General features: G+C 35.5%; 1 long non-coding RNA gene across 1 annotated transcript; it reads right to left on the reverse strand.

Moving 5' to 3' along the window:
* Positions 1-120: 120 nt before the first annotated feature.
* On the reverse strand, positions 121-3,620 carry LOC123704895. The gene is made up of 3 exons (XR_006753207.1): positions 3,584-3,620; positions 450-575; positions 121-157 (listed from the first exon to the last, which is right to left on the reverse strand). It is a non-coding gene; the product is annotated as an uncharacterized LOC123704895 (long non-coding RNA).
* Between the last annotated feature and the right edge of the window lie 6,591 nt (positions 3,621-10,211).

Below are 10,211 nucleotides of genomic sequence, written 5' to 3' on the forward strand. Positions count from 1 at the left end.
CAGGTCGGATCAACATAATATAGGCTATAACATCGTTCTAAGACCAATAGGAGTGTAGCAATGCGGGTAGCTGCGGGGCACGCTGGTGGTCTGCTGTTTCGTGCTTTCACGTGTTTCTTCTTAGTAACGCTGACCTTTGACCGCCTTGCGCGTCTGGCTGAAATTGTTTAAAATATTTATATATTTTTGTTTATAAAACTCATTGTTTATGTAGGACCAATATAGTTAGAAATAAAATGTATAAATTAATTAATAAAGAATTATGATTCTAATAGTAACAAATATTTGTATGTTTTATAATATATTTGTATTTGTGACAAAATACAAGACATTTAATTATACAAATTTAACAAAGCGAAATAAATAAGGTCACATTGAAGAAACTATTTACTTTATGTAGTTTAATTGTTTCATACACATAAATTGGGCCAAAAATATAATTAATATACTTAACTGGTGATTCCATTTTTTACGAATATATACTATCAAAGCTTGTTTTATATATGAAAATATATTGAATTCATTTCCTCCTCCTGATGAAACTTCCTTATGTTATCGAGCAATTTGTAGTATTTCTGAAAAAAAAAAACACATTTAATTAAAACCTTCAATTTGAAACTAAATCGTTAAGATTTGATAATTGGGACCACATTGCAGGCAGCTTTCAAATAAATAAAAAAGGAAACTGAAAATCAGTTATCCCACTGAAAAGCCAATTGAGAACTACCTCCTGTTTCGAAATCGATTAAAATGTAAATTTAATCATGATGTATTATATTTATGCAATTTAAATTTTTCACAAACAGGAATTAGGCCAATAAATATATTATGTACTACAAATCTGTGCCTCCAGTGAATAAGGGAATAACTCAAAAACAGCACTTTTCAGGAGAGACAAAAAACTGTATATCAACACTAAATCTTTATAACTTCAAATTTTTAAGCTTGTATGGGTAAGATATGATGTTAGACTTTAGTTTTACATATGAACAGATATTGTAACAACCCCATAAATATACTTTTTTCGTGTTTTTTTGTAGTTGTGCCCTTATGAACGAGTACTTCATGGAATAACTCAATGTATTCACATAAGGTTTTTTTTGCTCTTTGCAATATAACGACTTATGCCCTTATGCACTATGTTCATAGTCGCATAACACGACTTAAATTATTGCCAGTTTTGGTTTTATAGAAATGATGCGACTTATTATGCTTGAAATTTGTGTACTTTATGACTCAATTGAGGCCTTTTAGTGGAAAAACCATTCACGTAGTTTGAAAAAAGAATAAAATCAACGGATTTTTTAATGTAAATGTTTAGTGATAATTTAATGTACACCGCGGCGAAATAACTTTGTCTTTTCTATATTTACCATCGAATCGCTTCGAAATCCAGAAACAACTCATTAGCCGTCGAGACCTAGCAGTACATAGTTGGCTCATCCCGGTAAATTCCGCCATTTTGTAGTAAAGAGGATGTTGTACGTCATTTTGACGTATAATTGGGCTTTTCGTAACTTTTACGATTGTTTAAAAAAATTATTTTGTGTTGATTTATTTGAATATTTTTTTTCCAAGTCACGTTTTACATGATATAGTATTTTAAACTATATATTGAGTATAAAATAGGATCCAGAAAACTTTAACATTAGGACGAAAAACCTTCAATTTTAGTAAATGACGATTATTGTTCTCCGCTGGATTTGGACTCCAAGCAAGAGGATTGGGTGGCTGAAGATGTTGTCTGGAGAAAACCGAATATGTCATGGTGGTTATACATTGAGGATACAAGCACTATTAAGAGATTAGAGAAGCTCGAAAACCATATTCCTGTAGGTATGTTCAGTTACCTTACAGGGAAAGTTATAGGTGGTCAGTGGCAATATTTTACGGCATGTTAAGGAATTTTAACAATTTCTATATCTTATAATATCAAAATAATATAGATAAATAAAGAAAAAACAATGAGCCGCAAAGATTTTATGAAAAAATTAAGCACAGATATAAAAGGTGCCTTGGATGCAAATACGACTTGAAGAGACTCTACGTGACAATATCCCAATTTTTTCAAAATATATGGTACCAGAGTATCCATAATATGTTTACGATAATGCAGGATCAAAATAGTTTCGATATTGCGGATTTTTTTCCTATAAAAAGACAAATTACAGTGGCTAAAACGAGAGAGAACACAATATTCATAATTGTCAAGACTGGTTATAAATTTTTTTTTCTATGCGTCTATAATTATAGTATTATTGTTATTATTGTAGTTAGATTAAAAAAAAAAGATTAAAAACTAGTTATTTTTTATAAAACTTACCCAAATATAAGAAGAAAATATAAGTTTAACATTTTTGTTGGCTTTTTTTAGATGATTCAATTATCGTTCTGTATTTAAGTATATAAACAAGGAGTATAATATTAGCACTTAATGTGTTAATTAAAACTGTATTTTTAATATCTATTGCAAAAAATAGTTAATTTCCATAGAAATATTATTAGTATCCCAAGTTAAGGTGATTAGTAGAGCAAAACGCGAGTTTGCTGCTAAATTATAATGCTTTAAAGTATATGATTAACTGCAGTAAAAAATCTCAGATAAATATATGATATTCTTCAGGAGATAAACTAGTTCGATAGTGTGTTGAAAACACAATACAACTTATTTTACTCGATAGAAAAAAATCTCAAAGGTACCTCTAAAAAAATCTTTTGATGCTTAAAAACCAAACTAAACTACATGCAATCATTCTGTTTTTTCGGCAAATAATTCTACAAGCAACATAATAATATAATACTGTGTTATTTTTTTAGTCCAATCAATAGATTTCGTGTAAATCGCAAATTCTTATTTCCAAACCAAAAACGTACGCATGTGTGCGTGAACGCCTGTGTACCGACACTACCGGCCGAGGCCCGTTCGTAATGATTCGCGTATGGCGTCGGGCTGCAGCTGTGGCGCGGCGTGTATGTGTGAGTGGAATGAAATGCTTGCTCAGGGCAGCGCCTTAACTGATAAATTAAAAAAGATTGAAAAATATTATTAAGCAAAAAGGAATAGTGTCCGTTGTTTCCGTGCAGTATTCAAATAGACCAATAGTAACACGGCATTAATGCAAAACTGTCTCATGTCGTCACTTGAACCAATGACACTAAGAGTTGTTCCTTTATGCTCATGTTAGAAAAATGACACAACTGCGTTTATACTAAAATAGTGTTAGCACGGATGGAACAAAATGAATTAAGTCTTTATTCAAAAAGTATAACTACACATATGTCTTTGTGTTCGTGGGTTATTTTGACTCGAGACGAATAGTTCCTTTGCGATTGCCTAAAATGATGGATAAGGTAACTTATACCGTTTATCACACCCTACTTATACCGTTTGGGTCATTCGAAAAACTGGGTTAGGATGCAGCTAGAGATATGACCTTTTGATATGTTGTGTATTTTGACGAGCTGAATCCAATGGTGCAATAAAAACCAAAGGGAATAACTCGTCTTACTCCCTTATTCACTGGAGGCACAGAAATTCAACATTGTTATTTTTTCTCATCAAAATTAAAGACTTTTTCTATACCTAATATGTAAAAATATTTTGCCCTCAAGTCCTTTTATCTATACAAATATTATAAAGAGGAAAGGTTTGATTTTTTGTTTGTTTGTTTGTATGAATTGAATAGGCTCCGAAACTACTTGGCAGATTTGAAAAATTCTTTCACCATTCGAAAGCTACATTATCCACGAGTAACATAGGCTAGGTTTTATCCCTGAAATCCCACGGGAACGGGAACTATGCGGGTTTTTCTTTGAAAACGCGGGCGAAGCCGCGGGCGGATAGCTAGTTGGTAAAATAAGCGTCTTTCTTCCTATGGATGAAACTGGTCTTCTATATTTTCCTATTTCTCCTGGTAATCAATGGCGTTTCTGAAAACAAAACAAAAATATATTTGATTATTCTCATTTTTTATCACTGGCAATCAATTTAAACGTAAAACGTTTTACTTATACACTTTTTTTAAGAGTTTTGCATCCATAGTTTTGTCCAAATTTACTCAAGATGTTTTTTTTAATTCTTCATTTTACTCAAATACGAATTACGCCAACAAATACACATAATATACTTAACTTGTGATTGAATGTCGTCATATTGTTGTCCTCTGCAATCTGGAAAATATAAAATAATATACCAAGTTGTTTCATAATTTTAGAAAGCTAATTAAAAGGTTATAAAAGATATAATATAAAAACCTATGACAAATATCCGTAAAAAGGAACACTTTTCAATTTTCTTACTGGCAGTGAGGTGCTTCACATCATGCTGAGCAAATGAGATCTGAAACTTTCTGTATTAATCCAAAACTACCACCTCCTCCTTTATCCAGGCTTGGGACTGGCTGCGATGAGGTAGAATAAAATAATCTGATAAAATTTATTCTATTCACCCTCAAACACAGGCGGAGTTACCTAACTACTTTCTAACTACTCAATATACACTAATTACTACTATTATACTTAACTATAAAAGAAAAAAAAAATTGTAAGGTGTGTTATGAATGACACGTGTTTAAGTTATGCGTTATGCGTGTAATAAAATAAAATTAAATAAATATAACCATGATTCTATCAAAAATACATACGTATACACGTAAATAAAATGTATGAATAAAATATCTACATCAATAATTTACACGATCTAAATTAATTTACTCTAGTTTACTCTAGTAGTCTATATAAAACTAAATTTAATTGATTTTATGTACAAAAAATATAGTTTGTGTTGTGCATGTAAGTTTATGTTAAAAAAAAAACAAAATTGATTGATGTACATAGAAAATTGAAGCATAGTTAGACAATATTTAAATATTACTGTAAAATGCGCTCAGCGAATGTAAGTGTGATATTAGAAGTAATGATGTAGCCCGTTGTACTGTAAATATACGTCGGACGTGATGCAATTCATAAAAATGAAATTACAGCCTAACGAATTTAGAATAACGATGGATCATGAAAGACAATAGCAGAAACTTAGTCCAACGGAAGGTATGAGATCCGCGGACGGTACCGGGTCGGTGTCGAGCGGAGATGCGCGCGAGCGCCCCCAGAGGTGGACACGCATTTCCACCTGTCACCGAGCCGATAAGGTCCATTCAAATCCAATTAAATTCCTATGAACCAAGCAGCTGCTATGACTTACATATCCATGACATTATTAATAGATATAAGAAAAGTTCAGTCAATTTTATAAATTACTGTCACCGCCACCGACATAAATACTTGACAATGCGCATACAACCTTTAAACCAATAACAAACCTACACATTCGCTCTCGCATTTTACTTTAATACAAATAATTTGTTTCACAGTGTTTCAACTTTAACGTAGAATCAATTCGTTTTTTAATATAAGTGTCGTGATGATAAGAGTTCATAAAAAATATGCACAATGTAAACGTTGGCAACATGATTTGATTTTAATAATTGATTTTTCTGATATAGAACGGAGGTGAACAATTTCATTCCAGGAAGCCGAGTGTGTAATGCTTGCAAGTGTAACTCGTCAATCTACCAATTAATTGCAAAGTGAATAGTGTAATGCGTGGTGGGAAATCCCTAAAGTAACTGTGGAATGACGACGTTATTCACGAAAGGTTTACCGTCTATTAATTTTTCCCTATGTACAAGAAGCATTAAATCGTTCCTATCCCGTACGCGACCTAATGCCACGTACAACTGGCCGTGACTGAAGACATCCGATCTTAAATCAATGCCAACCCTATTAATGGTTTGGCCTTGACTCTTGTGAATGGTCATTGCATAACACACCTGAAGGGGAAACTGCAATCGACACATTTCTATTGGACTATTGTGATCAATGGGGGCTTTAAACATGATTCGCGGTATAAAAAACATTTCGGCTATTCCCGGTTTGCGAACTGTTATCAATCGAGGTGAAGCCGCGACGATTATGACTTTTGTACCGTTAACTAAATGATCAGAAAAACTAAGGTTACGAATTATTATGCAAATGCATCCTACTTTTAATGTGAGATCGTGTTCTGGTATACCTTTAGGGTGCATACTATTCAACACGTCCACGCCTAAATACAATTCGTCAGTGTCATCCGTAGCCGTTTTATCTACTGAATAGAAATGTAAAAGGTCGCCTGGCAAACGATCTAATACAGTCCTATTTATTTCCCTAATATTTGAATTGTGAGTGGAAAGAATGGCCCTACCTATACAAACTTCTGGCTCGTTTTCTAAAAGGAAATCCGAAAAAACAAAATTAATTAACTCATCTAAATCAGTAGTAAATGATAAAAGTGAAAGGTCTATTAAATTTTGACAAGATCTGCCGACCTTTACCGAATGTAAAGGCAAATTGTTAGAACCTATTTGAAGCAAAAAATCGGAAAATACACTATCTTCACTACACCTCTGAGGTGTAGTTAGAGAAAACGTCTTTAAACTCTGCCATAAGGGCGATGATTTTACAGAGGCATTAAATATGTCTGAATGACACTTGGCGTTGGTAACTACGGGTGGAATCTGACGAAAGTCTCCGGCAAAGATGATAACCTTTCCCCCGAAACTTTTATTTGACTTTGTCAAGTCTTGCAAAGACCTATCTAACAAATGGATGAGGTACTTGTGTACCATCGGCGCTTCGTCGTAAATAATTAAATCGGAGTGTAGTATTAGTTCAGCTCTCTGGGTTCCGTTTGTTACAAACCAATACCCTAAATCGTCAATAGCGCTCAACGGATACCGAAACATACTGTGCGCAGTCATACCGCCGTCATAGTTCTGCGCGGCAATACCTGAACTCGCAGTGCACAAAACTACACCGTTGAGTACGCCCCTCACGTACGCTGCTATCGTATTTAAAAGCAACGTTTTACCAGTGCCTGCCGGACCGTCTATATAAATAGCACTTTCGTTACTATTTCGAAAACTATCATCAATGAGCAAATTTTGCACATATTCGAACACTTGCAGCTGGTCATGAGACAGCTTGGGTGTCCAAATATCTACAAATTCGCGTAACCCGTCTGCATCGTGTAGAGCCTTCTCACGGCCTAATTCGGTAGTGTCATCGTGCGCGTCAGGCAAACCTTGCTCTAACCAACACGTACCATGTTTACGCAATAGACGGTCAATTTGAACCAAGGCCTGGGTGTACGCTCTATCCGGATCGTTATCTACGCGGTTAAGGATGTCTTCAGCTAGTTCATTTTTAAATTTTTCCCACAGTGTCGCTACTGCTACCCCGTTAACAGCCAATAATACGAAAAAGTTACGGAGGCGTGGTCCGGTCAAAAAACATGAAGCTTCCTGCATAGCTATCTCGTATTCGGCTTCATCGTTGGCGATCCCAACGGCTTTAGCGGCTTCCTGGAATGTGCTACAATTTGGACCACCCAAGTTATAAAGATCCCTGTAACTACGGCAGGGGTGTAAAGCTAACAGTAATCTTAAATAAAATTGTTCACCTCTGTTGGGCGCGACCCAAAATAAACGCGTCACTATTTCTCCCCTCTGTCTTTTTGTCAAAAATTTTCCGTTATTCATTTCGTAAATGATTGTATTTTTTGTTGAGGGGCGGCTGGAGTGAACTATGTACCTCTCGTAAAAATCTAAATATGTTAACCTATCAAATTCATCACCGAGAGGACGATTAAAATACGTGATGAGATCCGAATCTGAATTTTGAACTGCACGTTCTTCATTTCCCGCCTTAAAAAAAATTGACTGATGATTTTCTAAATGAACATCTAACATCTTAACAGTGGGCTCACGTCCCGTGACGTCAAACTCAAAAGCTCTCCAAGCAGCCTCACCAGAACCGATGTATCGTTTTGTGACGTACTGTTCTATTTCGTTATTTTTGTGTTCATCTGGAACAATGGCGACTCTAGCCTCGTCTGGACCTTTTGTCATATATTTGAAAAGATATTTAATTACAGTTCGAGTGGACACTGATTCTAAATTTAAATGACAATCGTACCTAAGGAGAAGAGCAGCGTTGTACGGTACTATCCACAAATCACTAATTTCTACATCCCTCCCTCTGTATTTAATGGTGGCTATATTTTTACTGTTACGCTTTAAATTTATAAACCCTTTATCATTACAATGCGTGACCTCTGTCTCTGGTTTTGGGAAATAGCTTGTACATTTTTTTTTTTCACTATCCCAACATTTTAAATCTGTCCTATGCGGTGGACCGCATGGACCATGAACCATATAATCTAAAACGGCTTTCCTCAATTTTCCATCAACTTCTGAAGCGTCAGGAATATCTGCTCTAATAAATTTATCAACATCAGTACCGTGAACGGGGCCACCACCCTCGACTGCAAAACAGATATGAGCGTGTGGTAATCCCCGTTTTTGGAACTCTATTACATATAAAATATAAACAATTTTACCAAACCAAACCCCAGTGCGAAGATCCCTCAAAAGTTGTTGTAATTTAATGTTAAAAACTCTAGCACAAATTGAAGGCGTATTATGATGACCTGTTGTTGAATTTTGTATTTCAGGCCATTTGGGATTGCAAGTTAAAGTTAAAAGAAAAGATGGCAATCCTAATCTGTTAACTACTGCCATAGCATCCATATACTTTTGCTTCATATATCTAGGCCCCCCCGTGTAACTACTCGGCAAATAAACTCTACCAGGCACAACCCCACCCTCTCCTCGAATAGTCTCATCTACACTGATCTGTTGTAAAACTGACTCTACTTCTCTTAATGGAGCGGAACGGAGAGCATTATCCGTGTTACCTTTTTGGATGTTATACAGGTAACGAAGTCTTTCTTCTAAAATCCTACATTGCATATCAACTAACCACTCTTCGGACAAACGATTAAAATCGTTGAAACGGGGTTCGCTCAGAAGGAGGCATCTAACGTATTTGTTTTGGGTTAGTTTTGCTCCATTATTGTCCGTTTTGTTAGGAAACCATCCAGGGTTACCGTGCGGATACAATAATGGATATTGAAAAGTTTCATATAAGGGGTGCATTATATCTACTGTGTGAGGCTTTTTGTCGCCAATCTTCCAGATGGCAATGGCGCGCGGAATATAGCGCTCCTGCTCATTGCTTATAATGGCAGCAATCTCGTTGCCCAGAGGCATATCACCGAGAATGTTGCCATGTGTGCGTCGTGTGGTGTGTTCAAAAATGAGGTGTGCGTGGTCGGATGGTTCTTGGCTCAGCCGCTTGAAGCACTCTATATAAGGGTTATGACTATGCAAGAAATTTGTAATGGACCGAATGACTGTTAAATCTAGATTTAAACTTGAAGCGAGGCTCTCTCGCTCACTGTTATCATAAATATAAAGTCCAGCCGGGTTAGTAGTTTCTGAGTACGCAAGATCGAAAACTCTGTGATAAACCCTCCCTTGAATTTTTAAAAATGATACCCCCGTTGTTGGATGTTGAAATCCGTGTGAAACACCTAACGCACTAAAAGCAAATAAATTATTATAAGCCCTAGGTTTATTCAAAAAAGAAGGAAAGCTATAAAATGGTTCATTTAAAGGCGGGAAATTTTGAACGTTATAAGCGCCAGCCCCACAACACCACTTGATACGATTCTTTTCCTCAAAGAACAATCTAGCATTACAGTGCCTACACAAAAACGCTTCCCTATCTAATAACGAAATGTTTTTAAAACTATACAATTTGACGACAGTTAAGCCGTCGCCACTCTTTGTACCTATTAAATTGTTGGAATTCCGTAATTCCGCGTCTAGATTTCGATTGATTTTATTGTACTTATCTACCGCTTGCCTATTAACCTCTGGATTATTTTGACTAAACTTCTGACTGGCCTGCCTATGAACCTCTGGATTGCTCTCGTTATATTTTTGAACTGCCTGCCTATGAATCTCGGGATTATTCTTACTATATCTTTCAACTGCTCGTTTATTGATCTCGGGATTACTCTCATTATATTTTTTAACTGCCTGCCTATTAACCTCGGGATGTTTTTTATTATATTTTGTAACCGCCTTTATATGAGCATCCGCGTCTATCGATCGCCTACCTGGTCGTCCCCTTTTACGTCCTACCTCTACTGAATTTATTGATGAACTATCATCCGAATCTAAGTTGATATTGTTTTGTTTGTGTGCTTTAGAATTATTTTTTTTAGCCGGTCTACCACGTTTCCTACCTACATTACTAACGTCGGA

The sequence above is a fragment of the Colias croceus genome, chromosome W (genome assembly GCF_905220415.1).
Source record: "Colias croceus chromosome W, ilColCroc2.1".
In the NCBI taxonomy this organism is placed as follows: domain Eukaryota; kingdom Metazoa; phylum Arthropoda; class Insecta; order Lepidoptera; family Pieridae; genus Colias; species Colias croceus.